We start from the raw sequence: 21,661 nt of genomic DNA, 5'->3' as shown, positions 1-21,661 counted from the left end.
CCACTGGCACTGATGACACCACTGCCTTAGTTAGATATTGGTATAAGTATCACTGCAGTGTGGCCAAAGTTCTGGAAAATCACGGCCTTGTAATGCTGCACATGAAGATTGCTATATAACTGGCCTCAGAGCCATATTCCTTAGCTTTGCAGGCATATTTGAACTGAAGAGATGGGGGAATGCCAGCAGAGCCCTGGTTTGTCACAGTAGGAGTGATCCGGCTACTCTTCCTTTCTCAAAGGTCATTCATGTTTGCCTTTTCCCAGCAGTATGTGTGGTAATCAGGCCTTGTGTTGTGCATGTAGGACCACAGTGTGTGATCGTGACACCCTGCATGGCTGTAAAAACATCATGTCCATCTCCTGGCCAGCTCAAGGGAGGATTTGAAACTGCTGCTTGGATTGCTTCCTTGTGCAAATGTCTGAGGCTTGCTCTTACAATGGTGAAGCTGAATTGTTTTAGTCCCATCAATGAGTTGTTGTGTTTGTGGCCAGGCTTCTGTGTGTGCTGAACATCCCCTGTGTTGCATCCAGAGGTGGCTCCATTCCGGTGCCATGTCCATCTCTCTCCATGATTCCTGGTGAAGCGTGAAAGGCAGCCTAGTTCCTGGAGGACTGAAGGTGCTGTAATAAATGTGAACTCATAATACTGTTGTTAAAAATAACTGAAGCTAAATTAAAAAGAAAAAAAGTCATCTTATTCAGCCTTACCCCAAGGGGGAAATGGACATGAGGAATTGAGCAATCCTTCTGTAAGTTCTCTTTCTTCAGACTATATTTAAACCACACCAAGAGCCAGATTCTCAGCTGGTGTCAATTGTTGTTGACTTCAGTGGAGTGAAGCTGGTTTACACAAGTTGAGGCTGCTAAATGCCTGCATCTGGATAAAGCTGAGACACAGCTGCAATTATTTTTGCAGAAACCTCCAGTCTGAGGCTGGTTCAAAAGCTCTGGGCTCTCCTGAGTGCTTAAACCATCAGTGCTCTGATTCAGCAGCTTTTTGGGGATGTAAAGGGTAATGAAAAGACCTTTACATAGGTCAAAATTGTCTCTAATCTCAGCTGGCTTCTGCAAGTCTTGTGTCTGTCACTCTGTTGTAATCACTGCTTTAGCTGGGCTCCTCTGAAAAACTGCAAAACCTTTTTACTTGCTGCTTCACCAGCATCATCTCCTGTCTAGACACTCTAATTATGAGAAGCAGGGAGCATACAGTGTGATGTGTAGATAACTCTGGGTAACTCCAAGGCAACCGTGTGCTGCTTCTATCCCTCCCCTGACTGCCCTCTGAACTAGTTTTGCCAATTTGTTGGCTGCTCCAGCATGAAGATTAGCGAAGTGGGCGCTGTACAGTGCCACCTGGGCTGTATTCATTTGAACTTTGTTTTCAGAAGCAAGTGCTCCAAGGTATAGAAATTGATAGGCAAACCTCCTCAAACTGCAGTGGGATCTAGTTTAGCCTTACCTACTTCTGTTTTTCTGTATGCCCACTCTCTAGATTAAATAACCTCCCAACACCCCACTGTCAGCAGAATGCATTAAATCTGTAAGCTGTTCTGAGTATTTTTTGCATACTCTTTGTACCCACTCTAATTCTGTTCTTATCCATGGACTTGTTTTGATTTATGCCAGCACAGACTATGTCCAAACACGAGCTCTATTTATTTCAGCTATGTCCTTCACATGAGGGCTTTTAAAGCCACTAATTTAACAGGAGACCATCGAATAATCAATGTGTCTAAAACATTGGAATGGATTTGCTTAATTCATTTACTCTCCACAGTATGCCACCTCCAGGAGTGTGTAATGAGAGGAAGAAAAATGTATTTTTTTCCAATTGCCCTTTTTTAATGTGTCATCTTCCCTGATTCCTTGGCTTGTAAGTGAGACCAGAGAGAATTGCCTGTGGTACTTAGCAAGGCCTCTGGGATTCAGACTATCTCCCAAGTCTCTGCACCTAGCCCTGGGGTGCCATGTGGGTTTACATGGGTCTCTGCCGGAGTTGGGGCATGTGAGAATAATCTGTTCTCTGCATTTTGATTCCAAATCAATGTACTTTGAAGTGAGTATAGAGAGGGCTTTTCTTTTTTCTTTTCTCTGGGGGATGTGTTTTTTAGCTTTTGCAAAGCACCATACTGATCCATGGGGGGAGTGCCATCAAGCAGCCTGCTTCTGCTCCATGAAAGGCACCTCTTATACTCCTCCTGGCAGTGATATGGGTGAGCTAATGCTCTGAGACATGAAGTTAGGTTGCGGCTCTTTATAGTCCTGATCAAAAAGCCTCTTTTTTTATGGGTTCTGGTAATTGAAACATGCAATGAGCATAGACAGCTTGAAAGAAGTTGGTACTAGAGCCAGTTAATGAGTGACCTGTACAAGTCCTCCAGGTTTGGGCTCTGACAGGAGCTACTGAGTTCAAGCTGCACACTGCTGCCTCTTCAGGAAAACAGCACAGGTCTAACTAGAGTTTGTTTCTCAACTGGTGGAAAAGTATCTGAGTATTCTTCCTTCAGTGTGAGGGTGGGCTTTCAGCTGATTTCGCTTCGGATGCATTGAAGCATATCCTTATAAAGAGCTCAATTTCAGCTGACGTACTGAAGGAGTGGACCCTAAATCCTGAGACCTTGAAGCCAAGCTCCAGGTGGGACTGTTGTTCCCTTCTAAGAAGGGTTTTCTTCAGCTTGCATCTAGCCAAACCTGAGACTCCAGCTGGAGCTGTGGCTCTAGGACTCTTCCTGAAGGAGTTAGCTTCCCAGTGCAAGAATCATCAGAGCCAACCCCAGTCCAGCTCACTGCCTTATGTCAGAATGGGAGACTCATCTTTCCCCCTGGCCCTTTCTACTCTCTGGGTGGTGGTCTGCACTGGCTGAGGATCAGTTTTCGATTGAGTTGTTGGACACTTGCTTACATTGCAGAATTCAGTCCTTGCACATGAACCCAAGGAAAAAGGCAAGAAAGCGCAGTCCTTTCCCTTTTATTATTCCAACACTGCATCATCATATTGCTGGGAACAGGTGTAGAGATACTGTGTTGTAGTGGCATCCTGCACCTGATGCAGCTTCCAACCAGCTCATAACCAGCTCTTCTGTGCAGCCAGCCAAAGGGCCATATAATTCCTTCTCCCTCTGTTAAGTGAATGATCCTTGTTACTTTTTGCACTGAACCACCATTAAGCCTGTAGCAACAGCAGGGAAGCTCATTGGCATGTAATCTATCTGACAGCTGTAGGAAGAACAGGTTTGTACTTCCTAAACTGTTCTGAAGGTAAGGATGCCAGGCTGAGCGTGCATTGAGGGTCCCAGTATGGTTTACTCCTGTCTTCACAGGGGGATGTTTCTACAGTGCTCTGTGGCAGGCTGCGAACCAATTCGTTGTTACTTTGCTTACAATGAAATTAGTGCACTTTTTTGATGTAAACTAGCCAGGAGATTGTTTACTTTGGCACAGGGGTACATGTACTTTCTGACATGCAAGGGATTTAGCTACCAGGCGGTTGTTTAGTTTAGGCTGTTGCATTTGCAAAACAGATGGCAGTAGCGAAAAAGCATGTGTATGGAGGCTTTAGGATAGGGTTTTCGTAATGTTCGCTGCCTCTGTAGCTTCCTTTGTTGTTCTCCAGCTGAGGCAGGTGGGGTTCTAACACAGGGAGAGAAAGACAACACATAAGGCTGAGATGCATTTTGCACACAGGGAAAATAAATACAATTTGGACTAGGAACCATCATTTTGTGAGCATCTTTGATGAAGTGAGACTCCCGCTTCCCGGGACTAGTGGAGGTATAGAAGCACCACGGAGGCCTTGCATGCTGGCCTGGCTTCTGCCTTCCTGCTTACTCCAGAGCCCTATGGGCCTCAGCAGATCTGCAAAGCATCTGTGATGGAATTGCTATGCAAAAGGAGGGAAATCCTCACAAGAAGTGCCTGGGTGGGATGAGGCCATCAGCATGCTACCAGAGTGTCTTCTCAGTGTTAATGAGCTTAAGCACCTCTTTTGAGGTGAGAAAGGGCCATTGTCCCCAGCAGAGAACTGAAGCTCAGAGAAGACAGGACCCATTTAAGGTCCCACAGAGGGTGCCTGAAGGAGAATGAGGGTGGATCCCAGCTCTGCTCAGCCAAGTATTTGGGCCTTGTGTCAGGCAGATCATTTCGGAAAGGGCCCGTATTTCTCTGTTCCAAGGGCCAAGTCAGTGCCAAGTTGGAAGGGATGCCTTTTGTAGTGACTTGTGCATGCTGGATTGTAGGGTATTAGGAGAAATGCCACTTTCCACTGCACTTCCAAACAGAAATAGCATCTGTTCTCATGGGTTGTGCCACTCTGCTTTGTACCTTTGGGAGACTTGGCCAAACTATCCACAAGACTTCATGTGCTGGTCTCTGGGCTCATTCCGGGTGGCCAGTAACTCCCTCTTTGTAAGATCCTTGTAAGAAGGATCTTGGAGTGATCAGCCCTAATCAAACTTGGCTCTTGTTTGGGTCAGGATTGTGTTCCCCTGCATACCACTGTGGATATGGCAGGCAAAGAATTCATCATCATGTCTGATGACCTTGCCTTCAGGGAGAAGTGCCAAGAATGCCCCATATTTTCTCAGGGTGGGGTGCTGTCCACCACTAATGCCCAGCAAAGCATGATGACAGGGGTGAGCACACACCAGGATCGCTGGGGCATTTGCTGGTGGGCTTGGTGGGGGAGGATCCCAGATGCCACCACCTTGTTATTTTGGGCAATAGACTGAGCTGCTGAGCTAGATCTTTCACAGCTTCAGCCAATTTTCTGGCCGACAGAACATTTCACGGACATTAATGCTTTGCCTGTCTAGGTGTCGTGTTTCTGCGAGACCTTTGTGAATCCCACTACAAGCTCTCTTTAGATGCTCTTACCCTTCTTCAAGTCTCAGAGCTGAAGCGCTGTTGTTGAAGGTGCTTGAGCATTTTGCAAGCCTCCACTGGCAGAACGATGGCTGGTCAAAAGTTTCTGTCTGCTTATTGATGCCTCTTTACCAAGGCTAGTTGGATATCCATTGCACGTGGACAGATGTAGCTGAGGAGAGTGAGGAGTTACTGAAGGTTTATTAGCAAGCATTTAATCCTTGTTCTTCTTTGATTTTTTTTTTTTTTTTGAGCTTTATAAGTCTTATATTTCTCCAATTTCTGTATGGAGAAGTTGAGGCATAGTGAGTTACAGAGGTTTTTCCCAAGGAAGCCTAAGTAGAAAAGTACTTAAACTCCAAATTTCTTGTTAAGTCAGTGTGGGTGTTGATTGGAACATCCCTCTGTTTCTTGTACTAGGGCCTGCTTGGCAGGGACTGAGTGTGTCTGTGTGAAGGGAGAGGACATCCTGCCCAAAAGCAAATGGCAATTGCCTGGAGCATGTCTTCTTGCTCCTCCCAGCACACCCCAAATAAACAAAGAGTTGGCTGTAGCAGACAGCCATTGTCATGGACAGACCAATTATAGAGGGTAACAAAATAAGTGTGTTCCTTGAGCAAGATGTCATTTGCCACATAGGCTGTAACATCACAGTGCCCCATTGCAGGGTGGTGCCTGCAAGCTGTAATGTAGCCTTCGGTAACCTTGGAAGAGTGCTCTCAAGCCTAGGTTGGATTTTGTCTTGCTTTGCATGCAAGTGCAGTTGCCAACACGTGCATATAGCAAAGGCATCATGCTAACAGACCTGAAGAGCAGCATCTAGTACCTGTTTGGTTGTGGCAGGGTGCAGGATCAGGTGAGTGTAAGCAGAAACACTGAAGGTGGAAATGAAGCTAGCAGTCTCAGGCTGTGAGTTTGCTGTTAGGTTCCCGTGCTGTGTATCTGTAGTCTTCCCTCCATCATGTATCAGAACCCCATCTTTCTAGTAATTGTCTGTCTGGATCAATTTGCAGATTAAGCCCTTCAGCCACCTGTGGAAGCATAGAGATATGCTACCATGCAGCTTGTCCAGGGATGGCCTGGCCTGCTCATAGTCCTGTCTGGAGCCCTGAGCTCTTCCCAAACTCTGTTTGCATTGCAGGTAAACTTGGAAGGAGGGGAGCATGTGTAAGAGGAGGGAGGAACAGCAGTGTGTCTTCGTTTTCCTGCCTCTTCACACACTTTTCAATAAAAGACAGTACAGTTCCATGTCCCCTTGGTTTTATGGGTTCACAGATGCCCTTTAGATATGGATCACTGCCTTGCCTTGGTGGATGTTACAACTGCCAAGGAGACCATCCCAGTCAAGCTTGCAGACTAGAAGCCAGATAAAATGCCAAAGTGGTATAGCGCAGACATGTGGGTGGAGTAGAGCTAGAAGGAGAAAGTGAAAATGCAATGGAACAGTGTAGTGGAAAATCAGGAATTGCACCTTGCAACTAGTCTAACCAGGACCCTAGGGGAGAAGGTTTTCAGGCATTGCGGAAACAGCTTCGCAAATTTTTACTGGGAGTTGGAGTCTTTTGTTGGTGTTTTATTTTCCTGGGCATATGAATGTGCACAGGGATGTTTGGCAGAGAGCTAAGTCTCAAATTTGGTGCATTACTTTTGACTTAAACACTGATTAGAGGGTACTGCAGGACACCACCACTTCTGTTTGGGGGAAGAGAGAGAGGAGGAAAAGGGAGTATGTAATAAAGGAGAGCATTTCAGGAATCCCTGAGAAGTCCGTGCTTCGGTTGGCTATTTCAGACCCTCTGCACTCTTGGCTGCAGTGCCTGTTGTGGTGCCAGCACAAAACATCTGCTGCATGTGCACTTTGGAGACTCACTTTCTTTCAGAGGGACAGAACAGGGCAGGACATTCTTTGAAAATGGCAGGTGTGAGGGAAACAAATGCATCAGGAATGTATAGTGTATTGGTAAGAGAAAGAACGTGTCTCCAGCATAGATTTAAGTTGAAAAGTACTTTATCACCTGGTTGTGCAAAAGTGTCTGTGGCAGAGGGAATGTGTGCGATGGACAGGAAGGGGGACGTGCCTGCATATGTGCATAAGGAAGTACATGCAGCAGCTGTTGTAATTGTTTTAATAAAAGAATATTTCCCTGAATTTCTCCATTGGCACCGGAGGGTCCTTCCCAGGATGCCCTTTCAAAAGCTGCTGTTTGATTTCCAGGGCAGATGCAATATGCACATACACACACACTGACAGTTGGCCCCATCTTGTTAACGCAAACCAACGATCCCAACAGCACATGGCTCCCTTCCCCTTTGCTGACAGGGAAGGGGAATTGCGGGGGTTGAAATAATGATGGAGCTGATTATAATTAATTTTTTTTTAATGTCTGAAGAGTGAAAGTCCTGCCCAAGTCCCCCAGCTGAGCACAAGCCAAAGTGCTAAATCCCTGTAGGGGTGTGTTTTATTACTGACGCTCTGCGTGTTGAGGCTGGTTGCGGGGTCTGATGCTGTGTGTGTGGAATTTTTGTGGCTATTTTCTATTGTGCCAGTGAAAAATAGGATCTCATCCATATAATAAAAAGGAAACTTGAAGGTTTCCACGCCTACATGGAGGTGAATGTTTGCAGCATTAGTGTCTTAATTGTTTTACCTTCGTGTGACTTCGCTTTGAAAATGATGGAGCAGATGTTACAGGGGATGGAAGATGGTGGGGATCTCAATACCGCTTTCCCAAAGGGTCTGCTGCTTGGTTAGGCTGGTCTTTAGCTGGGTTGTTTTACAGTCTCATAATGCTTCATTGTCTGGAGTTTGCTGGGTTTGATTTGTCTTTGACTGTTCGTCTTTCAGGAGCAGGAGCTCTACTTGGAGGATGGGGATGGGGTAGCACTGACTGGTTCTTGATCCTCTGTTGACCAGCTGAGTGATATCAAGCAGGTCTTTTCAGCTTCTTAGGCCTTTGTTTTGCGGATGGCAAAGCGAGGGTGGATTGCCATGTTGGTGGCACTCTTCCAGGTTGTAGGTGATGCCCAGCATTTTGGATGGGAACACATGGGGAGCAGCCAAGAGCCTTAGGGACCTGAACTGTGTTTGTTCCTGTGCAGCCCTTACTCTCTCAAAGCAGATTGGGACCAGCAGAGAGTGCGTGGCACTCCCCTGAGAGATGGGCTGCCTGAGTTCATTCCTCAGGATCTTCCAAAGTTCCTTCTTCTCTGTCCTCCTCACAAAGGAAGGTCATCTTTTCTTTGCTATAGCTGTCTTTCTGTTGTCACCTTAGCAGGTGAGACACCTTCTGGAACACAAGCCTGTGGGTGGCAGCTCACAGCTTCCCCAACAGGATTCAGCCTTGTCTCAGGTGAATGTATGAGGTGGTCTCCTGTCCTGTATGAGGTGGTCTCACTGTCGCTTGTCCCTATGTCTATCAGCAGGAGTGCCTCCAGGAATATGGCAGAGCAAACCCCAGCCTTGGTGGCTGCTCCCTTAATTTCAGGACTGTTGTCTCTCCACCTCCCATACAGCTGGCCCAAATACTGCTGTTGCTCAGGCTCCTCCATTCTGCCCTCTTGGCAATGATGTAGAGAAGGCAACCTATACATCTATTTACTGCTTGACCCTGGCTTCCCAGCTTATACTTGCAATGCCTGCAATCCCAAAGTGATCTGTCATCCAGGGGTGAGATGCTTCAGGCTTTGAACTTTGCATCCCAAAAAATATGTTCAGCTCTGTTTGACAGAGGTCTGAGGCTTTCTCTGAAACTCTATTATTGTTTTCACTGGGGTTTTTTTGACCTTCCTAATCCTTTTTTCTCTCACCCCCAGAACAGCATGCTCAGCATCAAAAGGACAAAGCTGGCCTAGGCATGCAGCCTCTGAACAGGGTAAGAGCTTCTGGGAGAAAGGAAGGGCAGCAGGATGGCTGTGACAGCACACGTGGCTACTGCCCTGAATTAGCCCATGTGGCTGTCACATTTGAAATGCAAGCACAGCAGGTCTCCAAAGAGTTCCCTCATGGGTCTTGCTGAACTTATAAGCTGGGACCACAGTATAACTTAATTTCCTGAAATGTCGAGTGTCTTATATTGACTGCCTGCTCTATTGGTGTTTTTCTTACGAACACGTTGTACTCCCATTTCCTGCAGAAAATTCCTATCAGTTCTTGATGATTGCTTAATAAGCGAAATCAGTAAGGACAGGGAAAGTTCACATCCTGCAGATTAATATAATGACTATTAGCTTTCTATCGGGTTGCCAGAGGCTTTTTTTTTCATTGTGGCTTGATTTATTTGTATTTTTATCCACCCAGCCAAGAACATTGATCTGAAGCTGTACCCTGCATGTGCTGAGCCCTTTGGTGAGCTGTAGGAAGCCCTCAGCAGCCATCAACCTCACTTGGGAAGGAAAGGGTAGAAGTTCCTGGATGATAAAGCTGGGAAAATAGTAGCAGTGTTGAGGGTAAAGCTTTAAATCTCATGTTTTTATTACTTGTCTTGTGATAGACTGCATTTTCTGCTTGATTTTGCAGGAGAGGAGGGCTTGTGTAATTGCAGTGTGGCTGTGAGCTCTTGTGAAGGTGACTACAAGGCTTGCAGGCAATTCTGAAGGTTCCCAAATGGATTTGTTGTTACTTTTAAAATCTCTGTTTCTAGGCAAGCCTTTCTATCATTTCTTAGGTATGATTTTTGAGCCCCGTTGGCTTTTTATTAAAGATTAGGCTTTTATCATTCCTTTGTGAGCTAATACTTTTTTAGACCTGGAGATTCTGGCTTATATAGAAACCTGGTGGAAAATTTAAAAAGAGACTTTGCTTCATGATAGTCTTCATATGACTAATTCTAATGCTCCTCTGTCTAGAGCTTTCCTGCTTCAAAGTGCTGTTCAAGCTATTAGCTAACTGTACAGCTTAGGTAAATGAGTAGGTAAATAAAAATCCCTGCCATTTGAAGCGCATTTGAGCTCCTCCTAAGCCCTTAGTACTCCTGATTGGCACCATGTCTCTGAGGACTTGTTCTGAGACTGAAGTATGGTGTTGAGCAGGGAGACACCCAAGGTGAAATATTTGGCAGAGGGGCTGCTTGACAATTTAGAATGACTGAACATGGTCCTGAAAGCAAAACGTTGTCTTGTGTTGGCTGTTTGCTTTCCAAATGTCTCTTGCAATCTGCGTACTCTCCTCTCCCAGCTTTGCTTCCCAGCTGTCATCTCAGTTTCTCACACAAGACATTGGGCTTCTAGGGTCTGAGGGAGGAAAGCACTAGCAAGTGGTTTTAACTGAAAGTCTTGCTTGGTTAAATGTCAGGAATGTATTGAAGATAATGCAATTTTTACGGCACTCCCTGTATTATAGAACCTAAGGGCCAGTAAGAGAGAAACTGGCCAAGCAAAAATGAAAAAACATAATAAGCATTTTAATACTGAAATTATAGTCTGCCTTGGTCTTCAGCTGAGGAGTACACCAGCCTTTCTGAGAAGGAGGAAAGCATATTTTCTCATCACACCACAGGCATATTCCTTAGTTCAGCTCCTTCCCATCTTGGTACATACCCTGCATGCTGAGGTAATCATCTGGTTACACAGTAATGTCTTGGTTTCCTAAATATTGGAGAATATTAAAACACTGGAGTAAATAAACCTTGCTGTAGGTTATTGCCTGTTGCAGAGAGCAGATTCATTAATTTTGTTGCTCTTGTTGTTGTTGCTATGTCCTTGCATCATCTCTTTCTGCGGATGTATGTCCACTGCCTGGCTGTAGAAAGCACTAATATCTAATCACATTCTCTAGAAGTCCATTTGAGATGATTAAAAAAAATACCCTATTTATTTGTTTCTAAGGAGTTTAATTACAAGCGGTCACTCATAGCATGGCAAAGCTTAGACAAGGTGAATGAAAGAAAATAATATCAGTCTTGTGGTTTTGAGTGCAACAATAGTGTGACTGTGCTGCTGTTTGCAGTTGCCCTCTGGTTGTTAAGGGCTTTTATGATCCAAGGGGGGAGACGCTGTTAATTGGCATATGGGACAGAGGATGCAATGACTGATGGTTTCTTGCCTAGCCAGCATGTAGGCAGTGGGGTGTAAATCAATGAACTTCCTCACTTATAAGGCCATTGCTGCGCGTTAATCCTGCCACTCTCGCTACCCAGCTTTTTGTTACAAATTTAAGAAGGGTTACCTAAACTGAAGAAAGAGAGAATTTTTGCGCTTTGTAGAAAAATGGTCTCTTGGGTGTCTAGCCCCGCTGACATCCTCTGCCCCAAATGAGCTGGGAGCAGCTCTTGGGTGCTGCTGGGGGAATAGCCAGCTGGGGTCACTCAAGAGCATTGCAAGAGACTCCCTTGTCTCCTCGCCCCAAGGGGCTGAGATATTTAGACAGCTGCCTCACTATGAATGGGACTCTCTGGCAAAAGAATTAAGCAAAGATTAAAATCAGTTTTAGCTGTGTGCTTTGCACAGCATTTAACGACTAAAAGGCTAATTATCTTAGAACTTATGCACGTGGTTTTAGATGGATCCACACAAGTTGCCATTTTTTCTGTTTGTCTACAAGGAACTGAAAATCAGGATAAACATGAGATGCTGGTGTCAGTAAAGGCACAGCCTTTTGAGTAGGCTGGAGACGGTGCCCAGTCTGCAGGGAAGTAGAGCGCCTACTAAATGAGAACAGGTTAAAAAAAATGATTTTAGCACTTGTCATTTAGACTCTCCTATTTAATGGGAGTTCAACCTCTTTAAGGAAATACAAGTGTGCATGAAGGTAGGAAAATGAGACTGCTCTGAAAGAAAGCCAAGCTCATATCTGGAGGGAAAACTTACTCTGAATGTTAATGCTTGCTGTGCACAAAGAGTGAAATCTGGGAGGTGAAGAGTGCTGCAAGATCTACACAGATCAGTGTAGAGCAAATTGGATTGAGATTAAGAAAGTTCTGCAGGAAAATAAGGGATAGTATGGTGCTAAATTGCAATATGACAGAGAGAGGGGGTTCATGACCCTGTGCAGTCTGGGTGCTTTGGAAAGCTGCATCAATCTCAAGATACCCACATCAGTAAAATCATAGACAATGGGAGGAGGTAACGTAGTTGATATAATGATGGTGCCATTTTAAAACCCTTTAGGGAAGCAAGTAAACATTGCCAAATGGTGATCAAAAATTCTTGATCTTCTCATCCAGCATGAGCCAAATCATGATATAAGAAAAACTTTTTCCAAGTTTTTTTTCCTCTTTTTTTTTTTTTTAACTTCAGATTTTTTAACCTTTAGATTACCCTTAAATTGTATTTCAAGCTTATTTCTTCAGTCATAAAGCATACAATTATTACAGAAATGGCACCAGGAATCAAAAGTGAAATTATCATACAGCCACTGAAGGAGGGTTGGTTGGAAGCTCTGATGTCCAGCCCATTTCCTGCAGGGCCTGTTGCACAGTTGAAGATGTCACTTTCTCCCTTTACTCTGCTCTCCCCTTGCCTAAGCAGCCCAGCTCATGCAGTTGCTGGAGATTGTTTCCCAGCCTCCTTTTTGCTGGATTTTGTGGTCTGCCCATGTCTTTTTTGAAGGGTGAGTCTGAGGCTACAGGCAATCCACCAGATGAGATATTACCCATGTTGAGCAGGGAGGAAGAATGTATCTGCAAGCATAGTATCTTGCACTGATTTTTACTGAATTAAACCTCCCTACCACAATTTTTCCAGATCATCAAGATTGTTTTGACTTCTGATCCTCTGCTGTATATAATGTCAGCTCTTCCTGCCTTTGTTCTCTGCAGAAGTAGTATACATATTCTCAATTATTGCATTTGATTTTGTTTGCAAAACTGTTGAATGGAACTAATTCCCAGCTACAAGGCTGTCAAGCAGAATGCCAAAGATGATGAGATTTATGAAATGGTCATCAGATGTACCAGTTACATACTTCAGGCATCAGCACTTTTACCCTAGCTAGGAGAGTATTAATAGCCATTTTTATCCCTTTGTTTTTGTGTTTCATGATTCTTTGTGTTGCAAAGCACCTAATGAAAAGTGGTAGATAGTGGTTAAAGAGCTATCTTGGGCCCAAATTCCAGACCTGCTCATCTCATCTCTTAGTCACAGCCTGACCTTTCACGAACCTCCACAGCTTGTCATACCTTTGTTTTCTTATATGTATGTGCGAATGAATGAAGTTAATTCTTTAAGCAGTGATGAAGGTTTCTGCGTGGAGGTCAGAGAACTGGTGCTGTGAAAAGGCCAGATTCAAGAAAAATCCAAGGAGAGCTTTTTGCTTTTGTTTCAGGAGGTGCTGGGCCACGCCTGAGTTGTAGGACAAATAAGACTTCATGAATTCTGAAGCGTAAAGTATGGGTTATGCATTTAAGAAACCCATCAAAGGTAGTAACATGCTTTAACAAACAAACAAACAGCAACAACAACAACAAAAAAGGCAACAACAACAAAAAAAAACCAAACAAACCAAACCAAAACCCAACCCCCAAAATCCCAGCAAAACCCTCAAGCTCAGGCAGCTTTGATTTGAAGATGTCAAGCGAAAAACAATTTCTTTTAGTGATTTAACAATGCAAATATGTTCTGAAGTGATGACGGGAACATGAATACGGTACTCAAGAGTGGAGCTGAGCAGCAGCACAGCTTTGGTATGCTGGGATTCACAAAAGGCAGCCTTTGAATGACAAGTGCCAGCTTGGGCAAGAGGTTTTCACTGGGAGCTGGCCAGGAGAGGTTAGAGCTCTGTACAGTACATGTTCCTGATGACTTCACTGCTCTGTCCTTATTTTATGACTTTGCTGGTTACCTACCTCGGAGAAGTGCTGCAGGCACTTTCTAGTGGGCTTATGCCATTGGTCAGAGATCTTTGTGTATTTAAACATTTGGGAGAGTTCTGTACCATCCCTGCACAACTGATGTTTGTAGATGATGGGTGAGGCAGTGATATCCCAGAGAGCCACAGTGCCTGAGGCTATGATGTCATAAGTTAAGCAGGGTTGGGACTGTTTGTTTTTGGATAGGGACTTAGAAGGAAAAGTTGATTGCTACAGCCTATTTGACTTGGTAATTCAGAAGGTGGTGCTCTTCCCCCTAGGTAGCACAGGCTGATATACAAGAATGGTTAGGTTTACCACAACTCCTAACCTTTTGGAAAAAAAATGTGAAACCAACATCCTCACCTCTCCAGAATGAACATCATGGGACTCTTGCTATTACCCCTGAGTCCGACCAAATTCCATCTCAAGGTAACCACACCCTGCAGATGGAGATCCACCCTGCCTTTTCAGGAGGATGCAGTCAACTTTCCTTTCACTGCTGTGTCATATTGTACCTCCGGATGAACCACTGCAGAGCTCAGTATCAATGGCAGCGGTATTACTTGGGCAAGCAGCAAATCCCCTTTCAATTTCTATGTGCAACTGTCCTCACCAGGTAGGGAAGTGTTTTCCCACACTGCCAGGCTCTCGCAGCACAGGCATGCTCTGCTACCCACTGCCATCTTAGAGGGACAAAACTCATTTGTTTATCTGTTTTGAAAACTTTTTCATATGCTAGTGAGGCTTGGGCCGAAATCTGGAGTGATGTAACTTCACACGCCACTGTGGCTACTTGGGCCAAATTCTGGAGTGATGCAAGCTTTCTCGCAGTATGTAGATATAAATTGCAACAATTTTCTGTGCTGAGTGGGTGGTAAGGTAGGGAGGGTTACAGCAGGAAAAGCAGCCAGGAGGATGGTGTTAGATAAAATGTCTCTGTGAGGAGAACTGCTCGGAAGGGAGCCCTGGTTGCTTCGGCCGTGTCTAAAGGCAGATTTGCCCTGTATTTGTTTATTTTGTAATCTGTGAAAGTGCTTATGTGCATTCTCCTCTTTTGGTTTAGTTTAAACCTTTCCTAATCCTGTTAGCAGAGATAAACCTCCCTGAACTCCAAGTAAGTGTCTGCACAGGAGTTTGCACCAGCTCAGTTAAATCTGTGTGAAATCATGCAGGGTGTCCTTGTGTGGATAAACACAACCTCATGTTAACACTTTCCTTCCAGTGTCCTCATCTTTCACTGTCGCGTCGCTCCTGCTCTCCACTCTTGGCAGGAAAACCGCATCAACTTTCTGGTGGGGAGGTCACATTGAAGCTTATTCTTCTCAGCTCCCACAGGAAAACAAGCAAACCCCTCCTTCACTGTCACAGTGACTGTGCAGGAAAAAGGCTGAATGAACTGAAACCAGGTTCTCTCTTCAGGATCTGTCAGGAAAGGCTCACAAGAGGGAAGGCTGTGTGCCATCAGGACCAAGTCCCTGACCTACTGACATGCAGAAGGGGGGACTGCTCCCACTACCAGACCCAACTGATCTTCACTGTCCTGGCAGAGCACAGTGGGAGAGACAGGCAGCTGGGCTTAGCTCTGGCTTTTGCATATTCTTCACCATGCATGTCCTGTCTTGACAGTATTTATGCAAATTTTTAAGTAGGGGAAAAAGCTGTCATGTAAAACCAAAAATTAATCTGAAGGCCAAATATGTAGGTTGGTTGGTTGGCTTCTGTGTTTTCTTCTTTTTTTTTTTTTTTTTTTTTCCAATTAGAAATAAAGTAACCTATAAAATGACGATCTAGTTTAATATCTTAATTATATGTTCCAAGCAGTATCTGAGTCATGCCATTTTCTCTGTGCTTTGTACCCCTGCGGGGGATATAAAAGTTCCATTTTTGGGATATTTCTTGGTTCACCCCATTCAGATACGCCAGGTGAGAGTGCTAGGTGCATAGTGTGAGTAGGGTAAGTGAAATGGCTCAGAATAAAATTGCTGTCAGGACAGGACTCACAGGTCACTGTTTCAGGTAATTGGTTTAGTGGTCCTATGCTTGCCATTCATGTCATCCTTTTGAGTGGAAACAGTCCAAACAAGTTCAAAATGGATTGTCTTCTTGTTATTTTTATTTTTGGTTAGAGGTGTTCCACTCAGTTTAATTCCCAGAGAGTGCCAAGACCCATCACCTTTCATTGTCATTGGAAAACATTTATAAAGAGCTACAAAAGGAGCTGCTGGAGGAAGTCTCTTCTTCAGCAGTGACAGAGCTGCTGCATGTTCTCTTGTCGTGAGCAGCCCATTCACATCAGAGTGGACATTTCTCACATAGGTAGGGGACTTCTGGCTTGCCTGGGCTACTTCAACTGGGTGTTTTTTTCAGAGATAATTACCAAGATGTATGCTGATTAACGTCAACTGTGATAGTGGCTTTTATGATGCAGCTTCTCGTTTGGTAAAAGCCAGAGTAAACCAGACCTGCCTCCTGGAACCTGCATACCATGACAGTCCAAAGATCATACTTATGAAGAATTTTTTCCTGAAGACTCATGGTAATAGTTGAAATACAGCAATCTAATAATCTACTGCTGATCAGCTCACAGCCCCTGTTTTAAGCTAAGGTGCCAAACCTACCTTTCATATAACTAAAAGCATGTACACCGAGGGTTACCACTACTTAGCTAGTGCACAAGCATCTTCATCTGTGGGCAGCGCTTGCTAGTCTTTCCACCATTACAGGATCATGGAAAACAAGGCTGAACATTATCTTTACTCTAGAGCACTTTGTACCCAATAGGAAGGGGTTGGAAAAAGAGGCTCTCCTTTGGGCCACAGATCCCCCACCTCCTATATCTCCACTCCCCTCCCATTACTGTAAGCTCCAGGGACTTGGCAGGTTTTGGCCTTTTTTCCACTAGAATTGCAGTTTCTACCTTGGGCTGTGTCTAAATTTCCTTGGCATGGAAGGAAGGGATGATGTTACTACCACTTCAGGGAATGCAGTAGCATACAATTACTGTTTTTCAGATATACTAGACAGATACAATTCAAAATCTCCATTGTTTCCTTCCTTCAAAATACATGTCTCTAGTTAATGTATTTTTGAGTCTAAGGGTCTCTGACTCCCTAATGGTTTGCCTGCTCAGAGGGGTGACAGCCTGCAGTAAACATACCTACGCTGCTAGATATCTCAGCCTCACAGCCCATTTTTGTCTGGTGTTGGGGTGAACCAGTTAGACCCCACTGAGAGAAGACCTGCAGAACTGCTCCCAGCAAGCAGCACAGCACTGTGCCTGGTCTGGCTTCCCACTGCCCCTCTCAAACCTTCCATGCCACCTCAGACCTTGTGCTTGTGGCCGTACCTTGCCAGCACTTCTTCAGGCCATGCAACACAGCCCTTCAGCATCAGGCTGTAAAAACCTTGCCTTCGTGGGCTACCACACAACTCTTCAATTTTTTTAAGGCATGTTGACTTCACACACACACACAGGCAACTATTATGTCTTATGGCCACAAGTGCCAAGTGCCACGGATTACGGGCATGACCAGTCTGCTCTAGAGCCAAGCTAGCCTTGGGTAGTGTTGGCATGAGATATCCTGTACTACCTGTCCTGGCAGCCTGGGAATTGCTCCCTAGAGTAGATGTCATTAGTGATATAGATATAACCTTTAGCTACCAACTAATGAAATTACTTTTCCCTGTGCAACGCTATAGCTGCATGCTATTAGCATTAGAAATAGCAGGTTCCAGACCTGTTGCTGACTTAGATAAGGCTGTTATAACACTATCTGAAATACTGTCTTTTTTTATTTATTTCTTTCCTGAAAGCTGACAACCTGAATTGTCCTTTGTTTAAGGTCTAAAAATCTTCCTTTCCCTGATTTGCCCTTTTCCTCCCCAGAACAATACACACACAAAAAAATAATGTTTAGAAGTCTGGATGCTTTCCTGAAGCATTTAATAATACTGAGGACATGAAACACTCTACTGAGTCCTCTGGGAAACATACAATTAGAGGGATGAAAATACCTTCCATGAATGACTGAGCTTCTGAAACAGTGCGAGTAATTAAAATGCTATACAGGACAGAGCTGAAAATCCTTACAGGATTATCAGGAAGGCATTGTTTAAAAGATGTCTTTAGATTGGACACTAGCAGCAGCACTGTGTGCAAGCATTACTCGGAGTTCCTGCTTGGGAGTGGGATATGCAGATACCATGTGCAGCACCTGGTTAGTATTGTGCTTTCTTCCATTTTTATCCTTACTGTTCCAGTTTAGAGGAGCTTTTCATATGTATTTCATCCCATGAGGCCTACAGATTGAGTGTGTTTTGGGGGGTTTTGTGGGGGGGGGTTGTGGGGTTTTCTTGGGTTTTTTTGTTCTTGTTATGGGGGGAGGAGGGGGCGGTTTTGTTTTGTTGGTGGTGGTTTTTTGGTCTTTTTTTTAAATCAGTCTGTAATGATGCTAGGTTAGGAGTGCAGAGCCAGGCAAGGGACAGCTTTGAAAAAGTGTTCTCTGTACATTTTCTTGTGTGGTGGTCTTAGTGCACCTGTGCATCTGATCCTATCCAGGGATGAGACCAAAGAGCTGCCTGCAGACCTGGTTAAATATTGACATCTAGTTCAAATTTCTAAAGGCGTTTTGGCCTGAGAGCTGGGTCCAGGCAGACCTCATGAAGTTCAACAAGGCCACATGCAAGGTCTTGCACCTGGGTCAGAGCAATCCCAAGGACAACTACAGGCTGGGCAGAGAATGCATTGAGAGCAGCCCTGGGGAGAAGGACTTGGGGTGTTCGCTGACGAGAAGTTCAACACGAGCCAGCAGTGTGCACTCGCAGCCCAGAAAGTCAACTGTATCCTGGGCTGCATCAAAAGGAGCGTGACCAGCAGGTCGAAGGAGGTGATCCTGCCCCTCTACTCTGCTCCCATGAACACCCCACCTGAAGTGCTGTGTTTCGGTTTGGGAACCCCAAAATAAGAAGTTTGTGGAGATGTTGGAGCATGTCCAGAGGATGGCCATGAAGATGCTCAGAGGGCTGGAGTACCTCTCCTATGAAGACAGGCTGAGAGAGTTGGGGTTGTTCAGCCTGGAGAAGATAAGGCTTCTGGGGCAACTTAAAGCAGCTTTCCAGTACCTAAAGGGGGCCTACAGGAAATGTGGAGAGGGGCTTTTTACAAAGGCATGTAAGGACAGGCCAAAGGGAATAGCATTAAACTGAAAGAGGGTAGATTTAGATTAGATAATAGTAAAAAACATTTCACTGTGAGGGTGGTGAGGCACTGGCACAGGTTGCCCAGAGAGCCATGGCTGCCTCATCCTTGGAAGTGTTGTTCAAAGCCGGACTGGACAGGGCTTTGAGCAACCTGGTCTACTGGAAGGTATCTGTGCCCATGGCAGGTGGGCTGGAGCTAGGTGATCTTTAAGATCCCTTCCTGAAGGTGCATACAGAGCTTTTGCAGGGCTTTAGCTGATTGGATACCCAAACTGCTGTAACTTCCATGGGACTGAATTGCCTAACTTTGTCAGGATCCTTTGAAATTCCAACTAAGGGTCCATCTGCACGCACCTAGAAGCTTTATGAAATATGATATCGATGGATAAAGAGATTTTGTTTGTTTGTTTTTCTGCCTGGCAGGAAAGGCTTCCTGGAGGCACACTTCCCAGCATGGCAAGTCCTGCACAGCTCCATTGTCAAGCACAGAAACAGCTTCAGAAGTAGCAGAGGCTACAAGATACTTACAAATGATACCCTATTGGACAGGATTGAAAAGGACAGTGATAGATTATGCAAGTGAGCAGTGGTTAATTTAGTCTTGGGAAGATGTTTAAAACTCACATTGTTTTGGGCTCCTGAGTGAAAGTTTAGTATGATAAATTTGTTGGAAGGCAAGGTCACATGTTTGTTTCCTGGGTGAAAAGTGAGTCCAGGAAAATACAGAAATATAGTTACAATCACAATTAGCAGATGTCTGTGTGCTATCTGATGAGGGCTGGCATTAATGAGCTTATAGGTATTAGTTGGAGGAGGGGTGTGAAAGGGGAAATGACTTGCACACAGTAGGCCTGGACTGAATTTGAGTTGAAGAACTTTGCAGGGAAGACAGGAATGAAATAAAGTGAAGAAGAAAGGAAAAAAGACATTTTCCTTTATTGAGTGAATGTGGTGGGACTGAAGGCAACTGGTGTGAAGGCATGCGTGAGTGGGCCACACCTGAGCCATGAACATGAGCAGAGGCAGTGAGTTGGGTATGAAAGGGGTTAAGCAAGGACACATAGCAAGAAGATAGGAAAGGGAGGGGAGCTGAAGGCTGGAAAGGTGAGTCCAGCATGACAATGGAGATGTGAGATGGCAGGCAGGCCTTTCCTTTTCCAGAGGCAGTTGCTTCTGACTACCCATTATGTCTCTCTTTATCTCCGTGCAAGGAAGCTTTCCAAAAGCATGAATAATACCTTATTAGGTAGATGGTAAAGCCCCTCCTTTTCATCCTGCTTTAATTCATGCTTCCTCTGCTTTGGTGGCTGCCTTGTACATAGTGCTGTTAAAAGTGCAATTATCATTCTTCCTGGTTGCATGGTATTAAGGGCGTATCCTCTCACAGCATCTCCTGGAGGCTTATTACTCAAGAAAGAGGAGTTTTGCACTAGAAGCCAAATTAAACTGAGCAAAGAGGAGGCTGTTTCCACCGCAGGGATGGAACAGATCATTTTGCTGAAATCCAGGTCAGGAGCTGATCTATGGGAGAACATGTAGCTGGAAGCCTGTGACATAGGGAATTTGTAACATGGAGCTAGAAGACACAACTCTGTGGTTCTTCTCAGCTTAGCTTGAATCCTTCCCTTCTGTCCACTGCTGTAGGGATGTGGGTTAGTGAGCATCCCCTGCTTGACCACGAAATATTGTCCTGCACAGGTTTCAAGGGTGGAAGTTGTAACTGTGTCCTTCTCCTCTGGTCTTCTGCAGGATCTTCAGTGTTTCTTCTTAGAGAGGTATCCAGACTTAGCTTAAAGATCACAAGTGCTAGAGAATGCAGTGTATCCCTGAAAGAACCACCTTCTCCCTCTTTTAAAAAGTGTATCTTTTCTCAGCATGAACTTACCTGGCTTTTAGTTGTCTTTTACCATTGCATCACCACTGTTTCCCCTCTGCTTGTTGGATAAGACTCCTTACTCACACTGGTCAGCTTTGCGGGACAACTGAATTTGGCAGGATCCCAGATGTCTCTGGAGATTTCTAAGCACCAGGCAGCAAACAGTTAAAGTATCTGAGCCTCAGGCCTCAGAACATTTTGCTAGGGAGCCAGGTGAGCAAAGAACAGATAAAGGCAGCACCTGCCTATGGGTTTGGAACAGCCTGGGGCCATGGATAGAATGTAAATACACTCTGAAAATCTTATTGTCTGACACTGTGCCAGCGTCTTCTGGGCTCTTGTCATGGAAAATATTTCAGCTGAGGTCATTCAGTCAGCAAAAACCCAGCATTTAATACCCTCTGAAGTGCCAACTTGCTTCTTTCTTTGTGTCGATAAATAAACAATGTAGGGTAGCATTTCATGTTGCCAGGATGATCTTTGTTTTATTAGGAAGGATATAAAGGTTGTTGATTTTTTTTTTTTCCTTCCTCCTCTTCAAATGCGAAGACTTTGTATGATTCTGCTCCCTTTTTCTGTGTTTGCTTCTTCTGGCTCACAGGAACACACCCAGCCTTTAGAGTGAGAACTAATGTCTGCCTCTTGTAAATCTCTGCTGACTGCCCCAGGCTATGTTTTTAATTCCTTTATTCAGCTTTGAGATGAGTAGGAGAAAGGTGCAGCTTTTGGAGATGATGGAAGTTGCCATTTCCCTTCTTCAGTCAATTAGGCACTTTGGTTGTTTTCGGCTAATTCTCAAAACTTTCCATTGATGATAGCTCTGTAGGGGAGGGTGGAATGTTGAGGGGAGCTGAGGGATCTGGGAGGAAGAAGAGGGCTGGTAACTGGATTATCTACTGCTAGAATGACTGATTTGCTGCTTGTGCCTCTAGGACAAA

The 21,661-nt window shown here is 44.7% G+C and overlaps 1 long non-coding RNA gene across 1 annotated transcript in view; it reads left to right on the top strand.

The window, feature by feature from the left end:
* LOC136011838 (uncharacterized) overlaps window positions 1–21,661 on the top strand; it is a 70,721-nt gene that overhangs the window by 42,344 nt on the left and 6,716 nt on the right. The window contains exon 5 of the long non-coding RNA XR_010611483.1: window positions 145–241. This is a non-coding gene — a long non-coding RNA (uncharacterized LOC136011838). The remainder of the gene's footprint in view (window positions 1–144; window positions 242–21,661) is intronic.

This window comes from Lathamus discolor, chromosome 3 (genome assembly GCF_037157495.1).
Source record: "Lathamus discolor isolate bLatDis1 chromosome 3, bLatDis1.hap1, whole genome shotgun sequence".
In the NCBI taxonomy this organism is placed as follows: Eukaryota; Metazoa; Chordata; class Aves; order Psittaciformes; family Psittacidae; genus Lathamus; species Lathamus discolor.
Note: the sequence above shows the minus strand (reverse complement) of the source record. Positions and strands in the feature narration are given on the sequence as shown.